The sequence below is a fragment of the Schistocerca serialis genome, unplaced genomic scaffold (assembly GCF_023864345.2).
Source record: "Schistocerca serialis cubense isolate TAMUIC-IGC-003099 unplaced genomic scaffold, iqSchSeri2.2 HiC_scaffold_153, whole genome shotgun sequence".
Taxonomy (NCBI): Eukaryota; Metazoa; Arthropoda; class Insecta; order Orthoptera; family Acrididae; genus Schistocerca; species Schistocerca serialis.
The window spans coordinates 15001-20000 of NW_026047712.1; the positions used below are offsets into that span (position 1 = coordinate 15001).

A 5000-nucleotide genomic window follows, 5' to 3' on the forward strand; every position below is an offset into this window, starting at 1 on the left:
TCATTACCTCGGGTTCCGAAAACCAACAAAATAGAACCGAGGTCCTATTCCATTATTCCATGCACACAGTATTCAGGCGGGCTTGCCTGCTTTAAGCACTCTAATTTGTTCAAAGTAAACGTGCCGGCCCACCGAGACACTCAATAAAGAGCACCCTGGTAGGATTTCAACGGGGTCCGCCTCGGGACGCACGAGCACGCACGAGGCGGTCGCACGCCTTCGGCTCGCCCCACCGGCAGGACGTCCCACGATACATGCCAGTTAAACACCGACGGGCGGTGAACCAACAGCGTGGGACACAAATCCAACTACGAGCTTTTTAACCGCAACAACTTTAATATACGCTATTGGAGCTGGAATTACCGCGGCTGCTGGCACCAGACTTGCCCTCCAATAGATACTCGTTAAAGGATTTAAAGTGTACTCATTCCGATTACGGGGCCTCGGATGAGTCCCGTATCGTTATTTTTCGTCACTACCTCCCCGTGCCGGGAGTGGGTAATTTGCGCGCCTGCTGCCTTCCTTGGATGTGGTAGCCGTTTCTCAGGCTCCCTCTCCGGAATCGAACCCTGATTCCCCGTTACCCGTTACAACCATGGTAGGCGCAGAACCTACCATCGACAGTTGATAAGGCAGACATTTGAAAGATGCGTCGCCGGTACGAGGACCGTGCGATCAGCCCAAAGTTATTCAGAGTCACCAAGGCAAACGGACCGGACGAGCCGACCGATTGGTTTTGATCTAATAAAAGCGTCCCTTCCATCTCTGGTCGGGACTCTGTTTGCATGTATTAGCTCTAGAATTACCACAGTTATCCAAGTAACGTGGGTACGATCTAAGGAACCATAACTGATTTAATGAGCCATTCGCGGTTTCACCTTAATGCGGCTTGTACTGAGACATGCATGGCTTAATCTTTGAGACAAGCATATGACTACTGGCAGGATCAACCAGGGAGCTGCGTCAACTAGAGCTGAGCAGCCGGCCGCCCGGGAGTGTGTCCCGGGGGCCCGCGCGAACACGCAAGCGTCCGCTCAATTATTCTGCAAACAGGAGGAGGCTGAGCTCCCCTGCACAACACACCTCGAAACCCTCTCAGGTCCCGGCGGCGCGCAGCGCCGTCCTAAGTACTTGGTCGGGTTCGAGAGAGGCGCAATCGCCCGGAGTTAGGCGAGTAGACGCTTTAGGTGCGACCACCCGTGCTCCCAACTGAGCTTGCCGCTGCCGACAGAGGCCCGGGAGCGTGCTGTCGTGGCATTGCCGGCGGGAGACAACACGCGCCACCTACGGTGACCGGCAGCTCCAACGCCAGCGCCACAGAAGGACAAAAGCCCCACTTGGGTGCCGAAGCGAACTCTCCCAGCACAGCGCACGCGCCAACACGTCCGCACAGCTGCGATACAAACCACCTGCGAGAACCGCTGGGGCGACCGAGCAGCAGACGGCGTCGCGGCGCCGAGCGCCGGGCGGCGGCGCATCCTCAGCGCACACAGTCCTCAATCGGACCAGCACACTGCAGATGGCCACCGCGCTTCGCACCGGGCCCGCGAGGACCTACTTTGGCCGCAAGGCGCCGCGAGCAGGGGGCGCCGGCGCGCAGCTGCGCCGCCTGCCGCGTCCGTCGGCCGGCGCGCCTGCCACTGGCCGCCCCCACCAGCCGGCTGTAGCGCGTGCGCCCACGCACCGCGCTGCCAGCACGCCGGGCGGCCCCCCCTCACCGGCCGGGGACGGTCCCACCCAGCCACCGCCGCGTATCGCCTCACACCCAGATCCCCTTTCGCGTTCGTGGGCATGGTGGGTCCCCTTTCACGTTCGTGGGCATGGTGGGTATCCCTGAAACAACCGGTTAATAGCTCGACCGATCGTCGCCAACACTGATTCACCTCTAGCGAGAACAACCGCACCACAACGGGTTACCTGTTGTTCATTTGCGTAACGTCACCAGCAAACGTAGACGTCCATCGCCATTTGCAACGAGTATTGCATGCCTGTGTCAGGTGTCACAACACACTACGTCTGCCCACATAGACGCAACAACATGTGCACGCCTCGAGAACACGTGGAAGGTAGCCCCCGTACGTATGCGGTGTCCATTGCGCGAACGACTGTCAGCCGGCCTCTGCAGGATGTCGCAGATGTGGAACGCGGTGCAACATGCTATCACGGTGTGTGAGAAGAGACGACTACGTCCGAATACACGCTCCACTACATCAACAGACTGCTCATGCTGATCGCCATCCAGGGCGTCCGTTCCTCCCACACGTCTGAATGGCGTACCACACTGCAATCCAGCTCTTATAGGGAGACGACACGTAGCTGCGTGCACAATATTTGGACTGTATGGTCTGCCGTTGCTAGGCGCAGTCGTCGTACGGTCACACATGTGCCACGATGTATCATTCAGTACATACGGACCAATGTGCAGTACAGTTTGTGGGTTTTGCGTACATCGGCGGACAGGTGACAGGCCGTACCACAACGTAGGCTGAGTACGTCGGCATGCGAAGGGCATTGAACATGCAAACTTCTCAACGACCAGCTTGCGAAGGCAGGGGGGAAGGGGGGGGGGCATGTACGTCCTGCTGCTATCCACATTACAGTGTATAGCAGGAGCATGTGGAAAGTCAGCAACACCTGCAAGGTGTTTAACATGACGCGATACACAGGGGACCGGGCAGTGCGAATAGCGAACTATATTGCGAGGGTTGCGGTTAGGCAACACTACACTAATTTAACGAGTTGCATAACAATTACAGAGCAGGTTCAGCGACAACGTGCGTCAGGTTAAGGCGCAATATAGGTTAGGTTGAGGCACAATATAGGTTAGGTTAAGGCACAACATGGGTTACGTTAAGGCACAAATTGGGTTACGTTAAGGCACAACATGGGTTACGTTAAGGCACAACATGGGTTACGTTAAGGCACAAATTAGGTTACGTTAAGGCACAAATTAGGTTACGTTAAGGCACAAATTAGGTTACGTTAAGGCACAAATTAGGTTACGTTAAGGCACAAATTAGGTTACGTTAAGGCACAAATTAGGTTACGTTAAGGCACAAATTAGGTTACGTTAAGGCACAAATTAGGTTACGTTAAGGCACAAATTAGGTTACGTTAAGGCACAAATTAGGTTACGTTAAGGCACAAATTAGGTTACGTTAAGGCACAAATTAGGTTACGTTAAGGCACAAATTAGGTTACGTTAAGGCACAAATTAGGTTACGTTAAGGCACAAATTAGGTTACGTTAAGGCACAAATTAGGTTACGTTAAGGTACAATATGGGTTAGGTTAAGGTACAATATGGGTTAGGTTAAGGTACAATATGGGTTAGGTTAAGGTACAATATGGGTTAGGTTAAGGTACAATATGGGTTAGGTTAAGGCACAACGTAGGTTAGGTTAAGGCACAACGTAGGTTAGGTTAAGGCACAACGTAGGTTAGGTTAAGGCACAACATAGGTTAGGTTAAGGCACAACATAGGTTAGGTTAAGGCACAACATAGGTTAGGTTAAGGCACAACATAGGTTAGGTTAAGGCACAACATAGGTTAGGTTAAGGCACAACATAGGTTAGGTTAAGGCACAACATAGGTTAGGTTAAGGCACAACATAGGTTAGGTTAAGGCACAACATAGGTTAGGTTAAGGCACAACGTAGGTTAGGTTAAGGCACAACGTAGGTTAGGTTAAGGCACAACGTAGGTTAGGTTAAGGCACAACGTAGGTTAGGTTAAGGCACAACGTAGGTTAGGTTAAGGCACAACGTAGGTTAGGTTAAGGCACAACGTAGGTTAGGTTAAGGCACAACGTAGGTTAGGTTAAGGCACAACGTAGGTTAGGTTAAGGCACAACGTAGGTTAGGTTAAGGCACAACGTAGGTTAGGTTAAGGCACAACATAGGTTAGGTTAAGGCACAACATAGGTTAGGTTAAGGCACAACATAGGTTAGGTTAAGGCACAACATAGGTTAGGTTAAGGCACAACATAGGTTAGGTTAAGGCACAACATAGGTTAGGTTAAGGCACAACATAGGTTAGGTTAAGGCACAACATAGGTTAGGTTAAGGCACAACATAGGTTAGGTTAAGGCACAACATAGGTTAGGTTAAGGCACAACATAGGTTAGGTTAAGGCACAACATAGGTTAGGTTAAGGCACAACATAGGTTAGGTTAAGGCACAACGTAGGTTAGGTTAAGGCACAACGTAGGTTAGGTTAAGGCACAACGTAGGTTAGGTTAAGGCACAACGTAGGTTAGGTTAAGGCACAACGTAGGTTAGGTTAAGGCACAACGTAGGTTAGGTTAAGGCACAACGTAGGTTAGGTTAAGGCACAATGTAGGTTAGGTTAAGGCACAACGTAGGTTAGGTTAAGGCACAATGTAGGTTAGGTTAAGGTACAACGTAGGTTAGGTTAAGGTACAACGTAGGTTAGGTTAAGGTACAACGTAGGTTAGGTTAAGGTACAACGTAGGTTAGGTTAAGGTACAACGTAGGTTAGGTTAAGGTACAACGTAGGTTAGGTTAAGGTACAACGTAGGTTAGGTTAAGGTACAACGTAGGTTAGGTTAAGGTACAACGTAGGTTAGGTGAAGGCGCAATGTAGGTTAGGTTAAGGTACGATATACCTTAGGTTAAGGTACAATATCGCTTAGGTTAAGGTACAATATAGCTTAGGTTAAGGTACACGTTGTAGGGAAAGGTGTATTTTGGGGGGGGAGGGGGCGGCAGGTTCGTTGATAGTGATTATCGTAAGTGCATGCCTGCGGGATCATCCGATTTGTCACGTCAGGATGCACTTGTGGCTCATGACAGGCGGCGCTCCGATTCCAAGGTTGTGGCAGATCTGTGTCTTTCATTCCTGCCATTGTTTGTGTACTGTGACAGGAGGCAGTATTGTGATGTTGGGTGCACCCCTGTGTAGGACATGTGTGGGTGTTCGTGGCTTAGCTGAGCAATGGCGGATGTCGGAAGGGTGGGATATTCTGTTTTCTGGGTGGAC

General features: G+C 51.1%; 1 non-coding gene across 1 annotated transcript in view; it reads right to left on the reverse strand.

Moving 5' to 3' along the window:
- The window catches only part of LOC126443469 (small subunit ribosomal RNA), a 1909-nt gene extending 952 nt beyond the window's left edge, over positions 1-957 (reverse strand). The window contains exon 1 of the ribosomal RNA XR_007581939.1: positions 1-957. This exon is cut by the window's left edge and continues 952 nt beyond it. This is a non-coding gene — a ribosomal RNA (small subunit ribosomal RNA).
- Positions 958-5000: the final 4043 nt, after the last annotated feature.